The following is a 22,097-nucleotide window of genomic DNA, read 5'->3' on the forward strand; positions in this document are numbered from 1 at the left end:
AATGTATCGACAAGGTCACAAACAAAGTGGTTCTGGAAAGAGCAGGTGAGAAGAGAAGCTTCTGGAGTTTCATTGTTAAAAGAAGAGTGCAATTTACAGGCCATCTATTAAGACATAAAGGACTCCTGAACACAATCATAGAGGGATATGTCAAGGGGAAAAGACCAAGAGGAAGACCACGACTGAGGTACATGGATCAAATTGTGAAAGATGTGGGATGTAACACCTATAAAGAAATGAAGAGAAAAGCTGAAAGACACACAGAATGGAGACAAGTTACCATTGTAGCTGTTGCAAATCAATCCTTGGATTGACCACTACAGAAGAAGAAGACTTGTGTTAATTGTGGGAAAACACAAGTACAAACTTAAAACAGAAAGAGGCTGCAAAAATTCTCATTCCTTCAAGGACCCAGTAAGAATGGTGTGAAATTTAGGATTGCATCCCATGGATGCACTGACATTGTAGTTCAAATAAAGCCTGACAAATATAAAGCTGCACTTCAGATTAATTTTCAAGGTCAAAAATGAGGAATTTTATAAGGGGGCTATGCTCCAGACTGAACGCTGAAAGACATAATCAGTCTTAAATGATGATGATGATGATGATGATGATGATGGTCAAAAATTGATAACTACTTAGTGGTGAAGTTAGTTTCAGACATGGGAAAGCAACTTTTGATGTAGGAAGCCACATCTGCATACCACACATTGATGCACAACTAGAGTTTCAAGTCCATGGACTGCATAACTGACATAATTAACTCACTGTTCGATGAGTTGTTCTTGTGCTTGCAGATGAAAACTATATAATTATTACAAATTTACTGCACCATTTGCTGTGAGAAAATAATTTCAGTGGCGATGATGTGGACATCAGGCTGGTTCTTTTAGTTGTTAGGTTTTACCATCCATGTTGTTGTTGTTGTGCTCTTCAGTCCTGAGACTGGTTTGATGCAGCTCTCCATGCTACTCTATCCTGTGCAAGCTTCTTCATCTCCCAGTACCTACCGCAACCTACATCCCTCTGAATCTGCTTAGTGTATTCATTTCTTGGTCTCCCTCTACGATTTTTACCCTTCACGCTGCCCTCCAATACTAAATTGGTGATCCCTTGATGCCTCAGAACATGTCCTACCAACCGATCCCTTCTTCTGGTCAAGTTGTGCCACAAACTTCTCTTCTCCCCAATCCTATTCAATACTTCCTCATTAGTTATGTGATCTATCCATCTAATCTTCAGCATTCTTCTGTAGCACCACATTTCGAAAGCTTCCATTCTCTTCTTATCCAAACTATTTATCGTCCATGTTTCACTTCCATACATGGCTACACTCCATACAAATACTTTCAGAAATGACTTCCTGACACTTAAATCTATACTCGATGTTAACAAATTTCTCTTCCTCAGAAACGCTTTCCTTGCCATTGCCAGTCTACATTTTATATCCTCTCTACTTCGACCATCATAAGTTATTTTGCTCCCCAAATAGCAAAACTCCTTTACAACTTTTAAGTGTCTCATTTCCTAATCTAATTCCCTCAGCATCACCCGACTTAATTTGACTACATTGCATTATCCTCATTTTGCTTTTGTTGATGTTCATCTTATATCCTCCTTTCAAGACACTGTCCATTCCATTCAACTGCTCTTCCAAGTCCTTTGCTGTCTCTGACAGAATTACAATGTCATCGGCGAACCTCAAAGTTTTTATTTCTACTCCATGGATTTTAATACCTACTCCAAATTTTTCTTTTGTTTCCTTTACTGCTTGCTCAATATACAGATTGAATAACATCGGGGAGAGGCTACAACCCTGTCTTACTCCCTTCCCAACCACTACTTCCCTTTCATGTCCCTCAACTCTTATAACTGCCATCTGGTTTCTGTACAAATTGTAAATAGCCTTTTGTTCCCTGTATTTTACCCCTGCCACCTTTAGAATTTGAAAGAGAGTATTCCAGTCAACATTGTCAAAAGCTTTCTCTAAGTCTACAAATGCTAGAAACATAGGTTTGCCTTTCCTTAATCTTTCTTCTAAGATAAGTCGTAAGGTCAGTATTGTCTCACATGTTCCAGTGTTTCTGCGGAATCCAAACTGATCTTCCCCGAGGTCAGCTTCTACTAGTTTTTCCATTCGTCTGTAAAGAATTCATGTTAGTATTTTGCAGCTGTGGCTTATTAAACTGATAGTTCGGTAATTTTCACATCTGTCAACACCTGCTTTCTTTGGGATTGGAATTATTATATTCTTCTTGAAGTCTGAGGGTATTTCGCTTGTTTCATACATCTTGCTTACCAGATGGTAGAGTTTTGACAGGACTGGCTCTCCCAAGGCCGTCAGTAGTTCCAATGGAATGTTGTCTACTCTCAGGGCCTTGTTCCGACTCAGGTCTTTTAGCGCTCTGTCAAACTCTTCACGCAGTATCATACCTTCCATTTCATCTTCATCTACATCCTCTTCCATTTCCATAATATTGTCCTCAAGAACATTTCCCCTGTATAGACCCTCTATATACTCCTTCCACCTTTCTGCTTTCCCTTCTTTGCTTAGAACTGGGTTTCCTTCTGAGTTCTTGATGTTCATACAAATGGTTCTCTTATCTCCAAAGGTCTCTTTAATTTTCCTGTAGGCAGTATCTATCTTACCCCTAGTGAGATAAGCCTCTACATCCTTACATTTGTCCTCTAGCCATCCCTGCTTAGCCATTTTGCACTTCCTGTCGATCTCATTTTTGAGACGTTTGTATTCCTTTTTGCCTGCTTCATTTACTGCATTTTTATATTTTCTCCTTTCATCAATTAAATTCAATATTTCTTCACACACACCATTTATGGAATAAATAAAAGGCAAAGTAAAAAGAATATTTTATGTTGCAAGAAAAGTGTAAAAATGATTTAATAGGTGTAGGATGTTCTGCTCATATGGCTGTTCACTGGTACAAATGGCTTACATTGATACAAAGCTCATAATTGGTAAAATCAATTGGCATTTCAATATTTATGGTGCACATTTTGAAAAACTAAAACCATTTTATGAGTTTGCTGACTTGAAATATAACAAATGTTTAAGTTGTAGTGAAACTAGATGATTCTCTCTTACATCAGCTAATGAAAGACTCACTGATGTTTTCGAAACATTAAAGTCCTACTTCTGTTCCTTAACTAATGCCTTATCACCCTGAAGAATTTTAATGACAATCCTTTTACTTTCATCAACTTTCAGTTCCTTTCTAGCCAGTTAGGTATTTTCTCCACCAGTGTTCCGTGTAGTGAAAGAGAATATGCAACTATAATTTGCAGAAGAAATAGATGCATTGCTCAATAAATTAGACATAGAAAAACCAAAAGATTTTTGATATTTGCAGTAAAACAGTTAAATAAATTGAAAAGTGAGGGACTAGTGACATTTGATCAGTTTAGCTATAGCACCACAGCACTGCATGTATTCACGAATAATGAAACATTTCTGGAACTTCAGCCATTGGAGTGGATTGCCCTAAATAAAACCATCAGCTTGAGTAGTGTTCAGGAATTGTATTGGTCCTAAACAAAACCATCTACCAGACAAATGTTCAAGAACTGTATTGTATAGTTTTGTAAAATCTGTTGTAATTAACTGCACTGTGGATGAGGGAGAACTGTTTGATGAGTACTATTGTGTAAATAAATGGTGTGAAGATAACTGCAGGACCGGAATATGAAATCAAAAGTTAGTGTCAGTGAAAAACAGCAGGATATTTTTATTCATTTTAACAATGAGCAAGTATGTCTGAAACACATTAGAAGTTTGCTTGAATTGTTAGTAGAGATTCCAGGTTCTAAAATAAATAAAAAAGTGTTTCCAGTAATTAAATTTTCATGTACAGATGAGAAAAAGAGCCCCACATTAGATACAGTAAAACACAATTATAAAAAAACACATTTGTTAACCACCCATGTATGTACTTCTACAATTTCATACTTAATGGAAATAAACTTCTAGAGCAGGCACACACCACTACAAAATACAGCCCTAGTATCAGTGAGTCTGTATCATCACCTACTACGCAAAATGTGTGAACTCTGTGCTCATATTTACATCTAAATTGTATATTGTAATAAATCAAGCTGTGCTGAAATTTCTCTTTCCCTCCCTCCCTTCCCTCCAATAATTCATGGTTTTGGACATTTATAAAGTTTTCTAGTACTCGGGCGAAACTCTACCTCATAAAAAATTTTCTGTTTATATATTACTGGTAGCTTATGCTATGATATTATACCATGAAAATTATTTTTCCAATAAATGGAAGTAAAAATGTATAAAACAGAATATTATCACTTATTTATTTGTTGTCTGAGTCAAATGGCTGCATTTATTTTGTTATCAATTTACAGTCAATATCTGATTAAGGCATCAGTTTGACATAAACCCAATAACCTTAGAAATGTCAGCAGTATTAAGAAAACATAGCCTGCCAGAGATGGCAGACTTTGTGAAACCGTAATGGCAGACATTTCTCAGTTCATGTAGAAATTAATAATAGCCAGAGGAATAACGATGCCTTAAAAACAAGCAAGTACATTACCATTATTTGCACGACAAGTCTGATGCTGTAATCAGATTTTCAATATCTTTATTAGTTTAAAGTTTAGTATTTGACTGTAAATTATGCAAGTAACACCCAGCTATGAATTTCCAAAATCCAAACAGTTCATCTGATTTTGTCGATCGACATGTCTTTAGAAAGCTATTAGTGCAAACATAAATTGGTATGAATTACAGGCATGTAACTTGACTAGTACATGAGTTATTCAAAATCGAAGTGGCTGATTATTATTGATCGCATCAAGCCATAAGTACTCCACAGTTACACGAAAAAACGGTAGCAGCGTGCTTATAAATATATTTATTCATCTATGTCTTTGTTTATATCTGATATGTACTATTCATGAAGAAATTAGTCAAATATTTACTGCGTTTTAGAAAGCACAGAGACATTAGGCTACTGGCCTGCTCTAGTTTCTATTTACTTGATATATGTTTATTTGATTTGTTTATGTATTTAATAATGTGTGTAATAGCGTGTTTATGGTTCAGCCATAGGAATATTTATTTAATTTCAAATTATTTAAATGTAAATCCAGTATTTTGTATGCGTTTCAATATGTTTGTGAGTGCGCATTGGCTTGGAGACATGGCAGGAGCGCTCTAGTCAATCACAGTGCTCATTACTATGGTAGGCGATTACCGAAGTCAATGGAGGGGGAGTACTGAATGGGACGGCATGGCAGACGGTCACACAGGACACTGGGGAGTGCTGGATGGCAAGGCACAATGGATGGTTGCAGGAAATACTTGGGGAGTGTTGAGGAGTGGTAGCGGGAGAAATATTTCATAGTGCCGACTTGTGCAATTGTGAGATTTCTGTGGCTTCTACAGTGAAGATGTAGTATGCATTTAGAATTGAAAATCTCATGAGCTATGTTGTTGTTCGTAACTAATTATGTGAAGTAGGAATCTATTGTTTTCCTGTTTCAACTTATACTTTATTTAATTTCTGGGCCATTGACACCAATAAGTGATTTGCAGTAGTAAATGGCATTCTTAAAGGTACTTCTGTTTCTGTATTCATCATTTAAAGTTGTTGGAAATTGTACCTGCAGATTTTATTTAATTGCAATGTTTCATTTATAAATTTCTATGTTACATTCAAAATTCGCAGTTGCCGAGTGCTAGGAACCTTTGACCATTCAATTCATGTGTATATTCGTATTGTATACTGTAGACTCAGCACTATTTAGCTTGTAATGTGGCAACTATGTATCCCAGACGCTAGACAACGAAACCAGCCAAAACTTTTAATATTTCGACTCTGAGTCCACAATTGGAGGTTTCTCAACTGGGAGTTGTGTCCTGCAATGTGGTAATTCCTTTGCTCTCTGTTATTCGGCATACTATGTGAAGTGTGGAAACTTTTGCAAAACCAGTAGAGATTTCTGTAGAGTGAATCTTTCACAAAACACTGTGTGAGATTGGTCCCCTCCCACCCACAAGTAGGTTTCTGAAAATAGTGAAATTACACAGTAAATTTCACAACTAACACATGCTATCAATAAAGGTCCTAATCTATCATGTTAAATGCAATTTTCATAAGGCTCAGAGTCTAACTAAGTTGAGTGCAGGGAACAGTAGTGGTTAACACGTTTAATGGATAGCGGTATTGGAGATGGTTGGAACATGTGGTAGCTGGCAGCAGCTACAGTTACTTCAGGTGACTTGTCCAATGGGAGATGTAGTTCAACAGCAGTACAATGGCAGTGTCTTCAAGTACTCCAGGGCAGTCTTCAATGTCAACTTCCACTACAACCAACGACATCACCATGGCAGAGGGAACCATCTCAAATCAGATAAGTGCCTGTGCAAACAGTGAGATATTGTTTAACTCTGAAGTTCCAGCTCCACTTATAGATCTCATAAATATAAAACAGTCACCTAGTATGTGTAATTCTGAAAACAGAAGTAAGCCGGTTAGTCTGAATTCAGAGCGCAAAAGTGTAACTCGTAAGCATTCAGGCAAGGGGAATGAATATGGGGAGATACGATATATCAGCTAATGCAAATGATCCAGAGATTGGAAAATAATATGAATACGATGGCAAATAATATCAGTACAGTTCGAACAGATATGAGTACAATGCGAACTGACATAGGTTCTGCTATGAAAGAGGAAGTTGAAAAAATTATGGGTAATCTCGGAAAAGCAATTGGTGATAAATTAAAATGTGTCTGTGTGGATATGGGGAAAATTACAGACGAAGTTGTAATAGTAAAATCTAAAATCGAATCAGTGGAAAAAGATCTTGGGGAAAAAATGGATAAGATACAGATGTAAGTTGGGGGCAAGGTAAGCAACTGTATAAAAGCACAAGATGCTCATAAAAGTGATTTAAATTTAGCAATTAGTGACATTGCCAATCATGTAGGTGAGGGGGAGAAAGAAGTGGGCAAAATTAAAGATAAAATAGAATCCAGTATCACTAGTGAAAATGAATTTAAAAAACAAATGCAACAGATAAAAAGTGATTTAAATTCATTAGCCTCCCAACAGGCCATGCTGGTTATAAATATCCCTTGGGCAAATATTGGATCTGTGAAATGTTACACAGATGATGGAAGATATCACCCAGTAAATTTCTTGGCTCCATGTAGGGACACTTTTGTTCACGGCATATCGGATGAAGTGAAAATAAAATATGCTAAATGGCATTTGAAGGGAGACCCACAGCCTTGGGCAAATGTTTAATGTAGTTGATGTGAATCATACAAAGAGTTCAAAAAGTGTTTTTTGAATAAATTTTGGAGTGAGACAAAACAGACTTGGATCCAAAATTAACTTTTAAACGGGCCAAGTTACAGGCACAGTAAAGGGACGATGAGAGATTTTTGCAAGCGTGAACTTGACAAGCTTATGCATGTGAAACACCCATTGGGGGTTTTAACGGAAATCACCATGTTAAAAAGGCAATTACCCAAAAATTTTCAGTGGGATCTTGTCCATAGTCCATGTGATTCGGTGGACGAATTTCTAGATTTTGTAGAAAAATTAGAGAGAGCTTTGAAGCTCAAATCTCAGAGCAAACTGGGTGGTAGTTATCAAAATGGTAATCCAAATAATCATCACCAAAATAATAATCGTGAGAGAAATTGAAGGAATTCTCAGGGAGATAAAAGCCAGAATGAGCAGAAAGGTTGGAAAACAAATGGGATTGATAACTTCTGTGAAAGGGACCCAAGTAAAGAATGCAGATTTGACGGGGGAAATTCGCGCGTAGTGCAATCACATAGCAATGGGTCGGGAAACTGATGTTCACCACACCTCAAGTCCGGGGAAGGTGATCTAAACAGGCGATGAAAAGGACTGGAGATAATGGTAATGAAAGAAATTTTGATAGGTTTGGAGAAAGGCAACAAATATGTAATATGAAGTATGTTAAAGAGGAAGACTATATAGGCGGTTCTTTCAATAAAAGCAGGTGTGAACAGTGGAAGCATAGATTTGTGAGAGATGTAAGTAAAAGTAATGGGAATAAATTTGCAGGGAATGATGTAAGTTATGAATGTGTAATGAATGATTATGTGAATGATGATGAATAGAAAGATTCAGTGGTTTAAAAAGAAGTTAACGAGGAGATGAATTTTGTGAAAGCAAATTGTGTGGAGAGTTCTGAAGGGGTATTAGCAAGTAGTAGCAATGGCAGTAAGGAAGTTATTGTAGTAACAAGTATTTGTGAGTCGGCGAAAAGCATCGATGTCAGTGAAGGTGATGTAGCTTTGGTCTCGCCAGTTGCAAGTGGGGGTGATTGTGTTTTGGCGGAAAGCATCAATGCTACTAAGGGAGGCTTAGCATTGGTCTTGTCAGCAGTTGAAGTTAAAAAATGTATCGGCGGAGGTAGATGATTTCTGTTTAAAGGAAATGAGTAATGGTAATTTATGTAATGATGTAAAAGCTGCTGGTATTGATACTTTGGAGGAAGGAATTTACATGTTTCTAGTCACAAATGAAGGTGAAACAAAACTAATTGATGAATGTGTGGATCTAAAACATTTGTCAGAGTATGAATGTGAGAATGTATGTAAAGTAGGACTGGTGTTTAATCTGCATGAAAAGTGTGTAGAAATGGCAGTGTGTGCTGATTTTTGCCTGATCACAGTGGGATGTAGCAAGTCTGGAAGTCCCAGAATTATATGACAAGGTAGAAGCAATTTGTGTAATGCAGTGGCAGAGGATAAAGTTGTGTACGATTCACGTAAAGTTAATTTGTCAATGGAGGAAAGAGAGGTTTCTGATGCGAATTTATGTAGTGATTTAAATGGTGCATCATCAGATAAGGTTGCTGAGATGAATACTTATGGTAATGATGGCTTAGGCATTGATGTACTATTTCAGGAAGATAAAGTGTTTAACAGTGAATTGATATGTAATTTTGTTGAAGCTGCAAGTGTCGATATTTTGGAGGGGAAAAACAGTAAAATTGTGCATGCTGTGGGTAGTGAATTGACTAAAGGTGTGGAAGAACTAACAGAAAATTTAGAGAGGGCTGAAGTAAATAGTGTGGATGGAGGTAGTTTGTGTAATGAAGTTCATATGAATTGGTATATGAAGGAGGAGTGTGATTTTAGTGTGACTGATTGGCGTTGTTAAGGTAGAATGTTATGGTTATTACTGCTGCATATGTGGAAATGAGAGAAGTTTAAAATTGCTAGAGGTTTAGAAAATGGAAGGAATGAATTTGGGGTGAAGAAAATATTTAATGAATTATTTTAGGATGAACATGAGATTGAGGGATAGATAGAACAGGATGTATGTACGCTAGAATTGGAAGAGAGGGATGAGACATAGAAAATGCTTTATTAAGGGATAAATATTTAGAACAAAAGGAAGTGGCAAATGTACAGCCAATTATTGAAATTAAAATTGGCAAATAAATGGTAGATACACTTCTGGATTCAGGTAGTGATGTGTCAGCAGTGTCGGAAAGTTTTATGAGCATGATCAAAAATAGGAAACTAGTAATCTTCCCAGTCACTGGCATTCAGATTAAATCAGCAGTAGCCACACGGGATTAGCCAAGTGGTCTAAGGCGCTGCAGTCTTGGACTGTGCAGCTGGTCCCAGCGGAGGTTCGAGTCCTCCCTCGGGCATGGGTGTGTGTGTTTGTCCTTAGCATAGTTTAGGTTAAGTAGTGTGTAAGCTTAGAGACTGATGACCTTAGCAGTTAAGTCCCATAAGATTTCACACACATTTGAACACACACACAAAACAGCAGTTGGTGATATCAGTAAGCCAATAAGATAACAAATACTTTTAGAATTTAAATGTGGAGAAAATAAATTTGAGATAGAATGTTTTGTAGTGAGTGGTCTAGTAAAGGAGGTAGTTTTAGGTACTGACTTCCTGTGCAGATGCAATACTTAGCTTAATTGTGTAGGGAAATGCCTAGAATTTGAATTTTGGAATGAAAAAAGTCAAGTAAAATTTAAAAGACTTTTAACAGGTGAAAATCAGATTGCTTGTGCCATAGTTACTGAGGGTTCTAGTGAGGAAGTCGATATGCATAACAGAATTAAGGAAGTGATTGATGCAGTCAAGGGTGTATCAGAAGGGGAAAAGAAAGAGTAGTGTGGGTTGTTGTACTGCTACAAAGACGTATTCTCGGATCGACCTGGTAAAGTTACTGATTTTGTGTACTCTGTAGAAGTGAAACCTCACGAACCAATAAAGTGTGAACTGTATGCAATACCTATAGCCAATTGGGACGCCATCAGACTTCGATTAAAACAAATGTTGGATTGGGGTATAGTTGAACAATGTAGGAGCGATTACTGCAATCCTATCATTATTGTTAAAAAATGTGGTAACTCGGTCAGAATTGTATTATTGTGAGAAAAATAAATTAATTAATTGTAAGGGAATTAGATCAGCCTGGAAATATGGAGGAACTGCTGCAGAATTTTAATAATATCAATTTAATGTCCAGTGTTGATCTGGCCTCGGAATTTTGGCAGATCCCGTTGGCAGAGGAAAGCAGATGGTACACTTCTTTTCTTTTTGAAGGGCGAAGCTATCAGTTTAGGGTAGTACCATTTGGACTTACAGTTTCTGTGGCAGTTTTTGTAAGAGCGATGAGTTATGTTCTGGGGGAGAGTCTAATGAGCAAACTCATGATATAAGTAGATGATATACTGATCGCTACAGAAATGTGGAATGAGCATTGTTGAGTTTTGGAGGAGGTACTCATGGCTCTGAGACGAAGTGGAATGGCTTTAAAGATCACAAAATGTGAGTTTGTTTGAGCAGAAATTCAGTTCCTGTGACATATCCTTACTTTGGAAGGAATTTTACCTAGTTCTGAAAAATTAAAGTCCATTGCCGAATGTAATAGACCCAAAAGTGGGAAACAACTGAAGTCGTACCTGGGCTTGTGTGGTTTCTACAGAAAACTCTTGGGGGAGGGAGGAATGAATATTCCAAATTTAGGCAAATTGTTGAAGAAAAATGCAGCTTGGGGTGAACCGAGGAATGTGAAACAGAATTGCAGCGTGTAAAGGATAAATTGTGCAATAGTAAGATGTTGTACTACCCAGATATGAATCTCCCTTTCTGTTTCACATTGGACAGTTTGGACTATGCAGTAGGTTGTGAGCAAAATCAGGGAAAGCTAGTCAATGGAAAAACTGAACACCGTAGTGTGGCATTCTGCAGCCGCATGCTAAATAAGCACGAATGAGGATACAGCATATCACAGAAGGAGATGCTCATGATCATGCACAGACTTAAGAAATTCCACGTGTATTTAGAGGACAGAAAAGTGACATTGTTGTTGGACTGCAGGGCGCTGAGTTATCTGCAGGATGCTGAAGGACCACTTAATGCGTTGGGCAATGTTCATGCAGCAATTCGAATATGAAATCCACTACATTAAGGGCACAGAAAATTGTGTTGCCGATGCTCTGTCCAGATTACCAGTGGGAGCGGAAGATGATGGAAGGGAGGAGCTGAATGAATTTTAGTGTATGTGAAGGGGGTAGTGGGGCAGAAAGAAATTAATGCGGTGAGCAAAGATATGCGGCGAGCACAAAACAACAATCCTGAGCTGAAACACATTAAGGTGAATTTCGACAGCAAGGGATACGAGAAAGTACCTAAATATTTTAAGGTACACAAGGGAGACTTATTCCGGTGGAAAGATGAAGAGATGGACAAATAGAGACTGTGTTTTCCCAATAAGTATGTGAAACAGTTAATAGACTACCTCCATTTAAGTCACAGATATTACGGGGCCAAAAAGTGCACCGAAATCATTGAGGAATATGCCCACATAAATAACCTGGCCAGACAGGTCCAAATGCAGCTGGTGGTGTGCGACCATTGCCAATGGGTCAAATACTGCATGACCGCGCAACAGGGGGAAATGCAAAGCATTATATCTACTAAAGTGGGCAAGTTACTGGTTGTGGACAAGTTGGGCCCACTACCTACAGGACGCAGCAGCATGAAGTACATCTTTGTTGTAATGGACATGTTCTCTAAGTTCATTAAAATGTATCTGATACAGAAAATGAATACTAAAAATCTGATCACCAAACTGGGGAAGGATTTCTTCAAGAATATTGTAAAACCAGCAAGGCTATTGTCTGACAACAGATCACAGTTTACTTTAAATGATTGGAACACATTCTTGAGTGACCAGGGTGTGCAACAAATCCATATATCTGTCTACCACCCAGCGAGCAACCCATGTGAGCAGTGTATACTGGAAGTAGGATGTATGCCAGCAATCATCATTCCAAGTGGGTGGAATACATGAGCGCATTTGTGGACATACTCAACAGTATAAAAAGTAAAGCTACAGGGTACTCACCTTTGGAAGCCATGACCAGGGTTAAACCAATGTTCATACTCACAGAAACGGTAGAATTCCCACTGTGAAAAGCCGAATCAGCTGCTGAAAGAGAGCAGGCAGTAGTGGCCCATATGAAAAAGTTAGCCACTGAAAGGAAAAGGTGACATGATGGGTGATACAAACCAATGAAGTACAAAGTGGGGGACAAAGTGCTTGTACACACCAAAGAGCGTTTGAGCAAAGTGGCCAGGGAGATTAATACATTATTCGAGTTATACTATGGACCATTTGTTGTGGCATACTGCCCACACCCAAATGCATACCATTTAAAATACCCTGTCTCAGGAAAACCTTTGGGTCTAAGAAATGTAATGTAGTTGAGATTGTATATAGAGAAAGGGGAGAAATAAAAAGCTGTTCTAATTTGTAATTAGTGGTAGTAATTTTGGAAGGACGATTTTATATGTTTTACTTGGAGATTCAGTAGTAATTTGTTAGTTTATTGTGGCACTGTGTGTGTGCAAGAGGGGGAAGTTTAGGCACTGAGTGTGCGAAAAATCTAGTGGTCAATCTGAAGGGTATTAAAATTGTAATTGTATGCGCATGCATATTTTGGTGCGTGGAAGTAGGAAGGATTTATTAAAGTCAATTAAATAGAACTTGTGGGAATTTGAGCTTACTGTGATTCAGTTGTTTGCCGTATGAGTTTGTTCCTAAAGTATCATTTCCTGCTGGAGGGGATCTTTAGCAAGGATCCTGGTTGAGTTTGGGAAATGGTTTGTTGACGGGTTTCTACTTTTGGTTTTCGATGTGGTCAGATTTCTCATGATAAACAGTGGAGCTCAGAATTCAGAGGCAGACACAATTTCTATGAGGCACTTTGAATAAAGACTGATATGAGTTGATCTATATGTCATGCTAAAATCTGTGTGAGCATATGTAGTGCGACAGAATAATCAGTGCAAGAACGTGCCTTAGCACACAGTGAGTAGCACAAGCAGTGCTTACAAAATCGCACATAAGTGAAAGTGCTTTAAAAAAATTATTTCTTGTCCAAAACATTGTTTATGCATAACTGAAATTCAGGCATTTATTTAATATGCCACTTTGTTCATAATTTGTGTTAGTTTAAGTTTATTTCAAAATTCATTCTGCTCCCACACCACTACAAAAATTTGGTAAACACTATTGGCCTGACGTTTTAACCATTTAATTCTGTTCTTTGCAATTTGTTTTATATGTACTTGTATGAACTGAAGGGTGCTACTTCTGAACATTCTGGCAAGCCAGAATGTTAATAAGTGGAGGTGTGTGAGGTTACGGGCGAGTTGTGATGCCCAGAAAATATTCTAAGTTCAGAGTTGGCATGGCCGCTCGGCAAGCTGGGTCTTGTCAGCTACTGCGTGGTGCCAAATGTTACCCATAGCAAGAGGGGTAACCCCAGCAATTGGTCCAGGCCAACCATGTGACTGGGAATTCCATGTTGATGCTGTGACGGGGAGTGTGCTTTGTGTTGATGAAGGAGATTTGTATGCCAGGAGTGCCAGAGATGGCGGACTTTGTGAAACTGTAATGGCAGACATTTCTCAGTTCATGTAGAAATTAATAATAGCCATAGGAATCATGATACCTTAAAAAGAAACATGTACATTACCTTTATTTGCACGGCAAGTCTGATGCTGTAATCAGATTTTCAATATCTTTATTAGTTTAAAGTTTAGTATTTGACTGTAAATTATACAAGTAACACCTAGCAACAAATTTCCAAAATCTAAACAGTTCATCCAATTTTGTCAATCAACATATCTTTAGAAAGCTATTAGTGTAAACGTAAATTGGTATGAATTACAGGCATGTAACTTGAATAGTACATGAGTTATTGGAGATCAAAGTGGCTGATTACTATTGATCACATCAGGATATAAGTACTCCACAGTTATATATATATATATATAAAAAAAAAAAAACCGGTAGCAGCATGCTTATAAATATATTTATTCATCTATGTCTTTGTTTATATCTGATAGATACTATTTATGAAGAAATTGGTCAAATATTTACTGTGTTTTAGAAAGCACAGCGACATTAGGCTACTGGCCTGCTCTTGTTTCTATTCCTTTGATATATGTTTATTTGATTTGTTTATGTATTTAATAATGTGTGTTAGAACGTGTTTATGGTCCAGCCATAGGAATATTTATTTAATTTTAAGTTATTTATATGTGAATCCAGTACTTTGTATGTGTTTCAATATGTTTGTGAGTGTGTGTTGGCTTGTAGACATAGCGGGAGCACTCGAACTAATCACAGTGCTCGTTACTAAGGTAGGCGATTACTGAAGTCAATGGAGGGGTAGTACTGAACAAGATGGCTCAATGGAAAGTCGCACAGGACACAGGGAGTATGGAACAGGGTGGCATGATGGACGATCACACAGGACACATGGGAGTGCTGGACAGGAAGGCGTGATGGACGGTCACAGGAAATATGTGGAGAGTGTTGAGCAGTTTGCACATGGTCGCAGGAGATGGAAATATTTTGTAGTGCCGACTTGTGCATTTGTGAGGTTTCTGTGGCTTCTGCAGTGAAGATGTAGTATGCATTTAGAAGTGAAACTTTCACGAGCTATATTGTTGTTCATAACTAATTACGTGAAGTAGGAATCTATTGTTTTCCTGTTATTCAACATATATTTTATTTAATTTCTGGGCCATCGACACCAATAAGTGTTTTGCAGTAATAAACGGCATTCTTAAAGGTACTTCTGCTATTGTACTCATCATTTAAAGTTGTTAAAAGTAGTACCTGCAGATTTTATTTAATTGTAATATTTCATTTATAAATTTCTATGTTACATTCAAAATTCGCAATTGCCGAGTGCTAGGAACCTTTGACCATTCAATTCATGTGTATATTCATATTGTATACTGTAGGCTCAGCAGTATTTAGCTTGTAAAGTGGCAACTATGTATCCTAGCCTCTAGACAATGAAACCAGCCAAAACTTTTAATATTTCAACACTGAGTCTGAGGGTACACAGTTGAGGATCATATTTTTTTATTTGAAAGCCTGCAAGGAGGATGGTGGTGGGGAGGAGGGTTGGGGGACAGGGAGTGAGAAAAGAGAAGTGTAGGTAAGGGGAAAGATGATTTGGCAGAGGGTGGAACAGAAAGAGGGTTGGAGATGAGAATAGGTAGGAAGTGATAGGACAGAAGGGGTAGGAACTTTTGGGTGGAAGGTTATTGTAGATTGGGCCAGAATAATTTTGTGAGCAGATAATGTGTTGTAAGGGTAAGTCCCATCTGTGCAGTTCCGAAAGCTGTCGATGGGAGGGGGTGAGGGGAGGATCCAAATGCCACTTATAGAAAAAAAGCCATTGAAATCAAGTACTCTATGTTCAGCTACAGTTTGAGCCACAGGGCGGTCTACTTTGTTCTTGACCACAGTTTGGCAGTGGTCTTTCATCCTGGTGAGCAGCTGGTTGGCAGTCATACCAATATAAAAAGCTGTCCATTGATTGCAGCAAAGTTGGTATTTGACACTGGCATATGGATGGAGTAGGAGGTTGTGCAGGTTGGTGGACGATGGATCACCACTGTAGGAGGGGTGAGAAGGATCTTTTCAGGGATTGCTAGTAGATAATAAAGCCCTGGTGAAGGATGTCATTCAGTTGTTCCTGTCTTGTGTGGTATTATGTGGTGAAGGAGCATTCCTTTGTAGTGGGGTGCTTGGGATGTTGGGAGGATTGGGGGTGTGAGGGGAAGCAGCATGGAAAATCCACATGCAGACTACTTCTGGGGAATACTGAAGGCCTTGCCTCAGCATACTGGGCAAGGTAGTTCTTGTCACTGCGGATATGCTGCCCTGGGTGGTCAGGCTGTTTGGAGAGGTGGGATTTTCTGGTGTGGAAGGGATGATAGCTGTCAAAAAGGAAGTTACTATTGGTTGATGGGGGGAGGGGGCGAGGGGGAGGGGGAGGGGGTTATTGTGGACAGAGCAAACTCAGGGCCTTGATAGTCTTTCAGTATTACTTCAGTTATTTCAAATGTCTGTACTGAGGTTATGTTCACTAGCATAATAGACAATGATGTAGTTATATAGTGGTCTTATTATTCCCCAGTACCAAACAAATAAACTGAAATGACAAATTGTTTGGGGGTTGGAATGAAAGAAAATATTTATTATTGTTTGTGTTGGGTAACCTCTTACATATGAAACATTATTTGAGTTTTTGAAATTTTCACACCCCATGAACCGAGGACCTTCCCATTGCTGTGGTGGCTTGTGTTCCTCAGGAATGCGGTTAGCCACACTATGTGTGCAATCAGAATGGAGGGGTGTCTTTTGAGAGGCTAGACAGACATGTGGCTCCTGAAGAGGGCAAGGAGCCTTTTCAGTAGTTGCTGGGGCAACAGTCTGGATGGCTGACTGGTCTAGCCTTGTACCATCAACAAAAACCACTTTGTTGTGCTGATACTGTGAATGGCTGAAAGCAAGGGGAAACTGCAGCAGTAATTTTTCCTGAGGACATGCAGCTCTACTGTATGGTTAAATGATGGCAGCACCCTCTTGGGTAAAATATTATGGAGATAAAATGGTCCCCCATTTGAATCTCCAGGTGGTGCCTACTCGGGAGGACGTCATCATAAGGAGAAACAAAACTGGCATTCTACACATCAGAGTGTGGAATGTTAGAACCCTTGATCAGACAAGGATATTAGAAAATTCAAAAAGGGAAATGGCTATTTTGAAGTAAGATATAATGGGAATCAGTGAAGTCCAGGTGGGAGGAACAGGACTTCTGGTCAGGTGAATACAGGGTTAAAAATACAAAGTCAAATGGGTTAATACAGGAGTGGGTTTAATAATGAATAAGTAAACAGGAAATTAGGAAAGCTTCTATTAACAGCAACAGTGAATGCATTGTCATAGCCAAGATAGACAAAAAGCCCACACTAAGACAGTACTACAACATTACATGACAACTAGCTCTACAGATGATGAAGAGCTTGAAAAAGCGTATGATGAAAATCCTTCAGATAGTTAAGGGAAATTGAAATATAATTGTGATGTGGGACTGGAATTCGATAGTAGGAGGAAGAAGAGAAGGAAAATAGTAGGTGAAGACAAACAGGAGGAAAGAAATGAAGGAGGGAGCCACCTGGTAGAATTCTGCACAGAGCATAATTTAATTATCACAAACATTTGGTTTAAGAATCATGAAAGAAGGCTGTATTTGTGAAAAAGACCTGAAGACACTGGAAAGTTTCAGATTGATTATATAATAATAAAACAGAGATTTGTGAACCGGATTTTAAATTGTAAGACATTTCCAGAGGCAGATGTGGAATCTGAGCACAGTTTACTGGCTATGAACTGTTGATTAAAACTTTAGAAATTGCAAAAAGGCAGGAAATTAAGGAGATGGGACCTGGATAAGTTGAGAGAACCAGAAGTTGCTGAGAGTTTCACACAGAGCATCAGGCAATGGCTCACTAGAAAATGTATGGGTAGCTTTGAGAGATAAAATAGTGATGGCAGAAGAGGATCAAATAGGTAGAGAGACAAAGCCTAGTAGAAATTGTTGGATAAGACAGAAGATCTCCCATTCAATTGATGAAAGGAAAATATAAAACTGTAGCAAACAAGGGGATAAAGGGAATAAAAAATTTTAAAAATTAGATTAACAGAAAGTGCAAAATGGCTAAGCAGAAATTTCTAGAGGACAAATGTAAAGATTTAGAAGCATGTTTCACTAGAAAAAAGACAGGTACCGCCCACAGGAAAATTAAAGCAGCCTTTTGAGAAAAGAGAAGCAGCTGTGTGAATATCAAGAGCTCAGATGGAAAACCAGTATTAAGCAAAGAAGCGTGGAAGGACTATATAGTGGGGCTATACAAGAGAGATGAATTTTATGGCAGTATTACAGAGATAGAAGAGGGCATAGATAAATATGAGATTGGAGTTATGATAATGCAAGAAGGGTTTGATGAAGCACTAGAAGCACTAGAAGATGTAAGTTGAAACAAGGCCCCTGGAGTAGCAGATATTCCACCAGAACTACTGATAGCCATGGGAGAGTCAGCCAAGACAAAACTCTTCCATCTTGTGTGCCAGATGTATGAGACAGGTGAAATACCCCCAGACTTCAAGAAGAATGTAATAATTCCAGTTTCAAAGACAATAGATGCCAAAAGGTATGGATAATATCAAACTATCAGTTTCATAAATCATGGTTGCAAAATACTATCATGAATTCCTTACAGATGAATGGAAAAACTGGTGGAAGACGACCTTGGGAATGATCAGTTTGAGTTCTGGAGAAATATAGGAATATGCATGGCAATACTGATCCTGTAAGGCAATATTGACCACCTAGATGGAAGGTTAAGGAAAGGCAAACCTACATTTACAGCATTTGTAGATGTGGAGAAAGTTTTTAACAATCTTGACTGGAATACTCTCTTTGAAATTCTGAAGGTATCAGTTTTAAAATTCTGGAAGAAAAAGACTATTTACAACTTGTAAATGCACCCAACAGCAGTTATAAAGAGTTGAGGGGCATGGTAGTGAAGCACTGATTGATAAGGGAGTGAGATAGGCTTGTAGACTATCCCAGATGTTATTCTGTCTGTACATTGAGAAAGCAGTAAAAGAAATAAAGAAAAATTTTGAGTACTAACTATGGTTCATGGAGGGGAAATAAAAACTTTTTGGTTTTCTGATGACATTATGTCAGAGACAGCAAAGGACTTGGAAGAGCAGTTGAATGGAATGGACAGTGTCTTGAAAGGAGGACATAGACTGAACATCAACAAAAGTGCAACAAGGATAATAGAATGTAGTTGCTATTTGGGAAGGAAAATAACTGATGATGGTCCTAATAGAGAGGATATAAAATGTTGACTGGCAATGGCAAGAAAAGTGTTTCTGAAGAAGAGAAAGTTGTTAACGTCGAGTATAGGTTTCAATGTTAGGAAGTCATTTCTGAAAGTATTTGTCTGGAGTGTAGCCATGTGTGGAAGTGAAAATGGACACCAAACCATTTAGACAAGAAGAGAATAAAGGTTTCAAAATGTGGTGCTGCAGAAGAATGCTGAAGATTAGATGGGTAGATCACGTAACTAATGAGGAGATACTGAATACAACAAGGGAGACAGGAAATTTGTGTCACAGCTAGACTAGAAGAAGGAATCGGTTGATCCAACACATTCTGAGACATCAAGGGATCACCAAATTAGTACAGGAGAGAACTGTGGGAGTGAAAATCACGGAGGGAGACCAAGTGATGAATACAGTAAGCAGATTCAGAGGGATGTAAGTTGCAGTAGTTATTCGGAGATCAAGAGGCTTGCGTGGGATAGAAAAGCATGAAGAGCTGCACCAAAGCAGCAACTGAATTGCATGACATTTAACCAACAATGGAAATAGGAAAATCTTCATGGTCTTTTTGAACATCATTTATTTATTTTTAAACTGTATTATGTAAACTATGGTATGCCATGGTATATTAGTGCTGTTTTGAATAAGCTGACAGTAAACAGATTTGAATTACTGTCATTTTGGAAGCCTATGTGCATTTTGAAAAAAATGGACTTTTGCAGAAAGGAAAGTTAGACTGAAAATATTTTACTGGATATTATGATTACATTCAGTTGGTGATAGCAACATAAAAACCTCTAGCGTCTTAGTGCATGAAAATGTTTAACAGAAATGAAAATGTTACATTTTTGCAAGCTATGTTGACTCCATTACTGTTGTGGTGTCATTGTGAGAGAAAGGCTCAGTGGAGAATGTTGTTTGATGGACCAAAAGATAAACAAATTATGCAAACAAAAAGGTCGTATAAGATATTTGAAAGATCATTTATGGTTCAAAATACATTAATGTTATTATGGATGAGGTACATGGAGTATATTCAGATAACTTTTCTATTTGTGGTGTATTTACAAATTATGTGAAGCTTTTGGAGAGTCTGTGGCATTTATATTGAGATGATGTTTTGTTAAGTATTCTGCAATTATGAGGTTTATGATGATGATGATGATGATGATAGGGTGATGAGTATTAGGGAATTATTTTTTGCTCTGTTCTGTAATTTGTTATACTCTTTGTGATGGTATACTGTACATGATTCCAGTAAATGCCGAAGGTGAATATATGCTATATGCTGAGGTACAATTTCTCTCTGTGGTTATGCTGGTGATTATTATGAAGTGTAGGCAATGGCTCTGATAAATTGGTAGTATCTGAATTTCAGTTGACAGCTTTGTGATGAACTAGGCTTGGCAAGAGAAAAATTACTAAAATGAATTACTAAATATGATGTAATTTCTTATTATAAAATGTTAATATCTCATGAAAAAATTCCTACCCATTATCCTTCCCACTCCTCTGTCAGTGGTATTCCACCACCCACCGACCCTACACAGTATCCTTGTCTATCCGTACACAATCCCTGCTCCCGCTCCTTTGCCTCATGGCTCATATTCCTACAGGAATATGACATAGATTCAAGATCTGTCCCATACACCCTCCCACTACCATTTACTCCAGTCCAGTTCCTGCTCCCAGCCCCTTGCATCATGGCTCATATTCCTGTAACAGACATAGATGCAAGACCTGTCGCGTACATACTCCCGCTACTACCTACTCCAGTCCAGTCATGAGCATCACCTATGCCATCAAAGGCAGGGCTGCCTGTGAAATCTGTTATGTGATTTACCATATAAACTACAACCATTATGCTGCAATCTATGTGGACATGACAACCAACAAGCTGTCTGTATGCATGAATGGTCACCAACAAACTGTGACCAAGAAACAGCTGGACCACCTGAATACAACACCCAACACAACATTCTTCATTTCATTGACTGCTTCACAGTCTGTGCCATCTGGCTCCTTCCCACCAAAACTAGTTTTTCTGAACTGCACAGGTGGGGACTCTCCCTTCAATATATCCTATGTTCCCATAACCCTCCTGGTCTCAACCTTCGTTAGTCATTGTCCTTACTCATCTAGCCTCTAATGTTTTTTGGACGACACAAGACAGTGTGGTACTGGGATGCAAAACTCACACATCTCTCACAGTTGACTTACGTATTATATTCAGCCGATTCTCTTCTCTGGGTAATCAGCTACATCGATCTCTCAAAAGCTTCTTCTCCAAAGACTATAGCAGATTACAAGAATTTTTTAAGCTACTTCTCTATTCTTGAAGTAGTTTGTGTACTTTCAGTTCATTCCTGGTATATTTTCATCTGTCAACACAAAGCAACATTTACTCTTTTTGACATAAGTAAGTAAACCCTGGCCAGCCAACTGGTGTCTTTAAATGTCAGACTCAATAAAACACAAGTACAATATCATAGTAACAATCCAATAGTTTATGGACATTACATGCGTCCTGCCTCATGCTGAGCTAAGACATGAAAAAATAAAAAATAAAAGTCTCTAGTCTCAAGCGAAACCAATAAATGAATGTGCATAGAAATCTATATTCAATTGTTCATTAGTATTTTTACAATCAGCACAGACACCAACACATCAAAGAATACTACATAATTATTCCTTGAGTTCTCATCATGTCTTCTGTGGCACTGGCGGCAAACACTTGTCATTGTCAGTGACTCACCCTTCTTACAGAATTCTAATAAGAAACTTCTGACCTGCACATAGAAAAAGGTGGATCATTGGAAATGTTCTCAA

This window comes from Schistocerca cancellata, chromosome 3 (assembly GCF_023864275.1).
Source record: "Schistocerca cancellata isolate TAMUIC-IGC-003103 chromosome 3, iqSchCanc2.1, whole genome shotgun sequence".
NCBI classification, from domain to species: domain Eukaryota; kingdom Metazoa; phylum Arthropoda; class Insecta; order Orthoptera; family Acrididae; genus Schistocerca; species Schistocerca cancellata.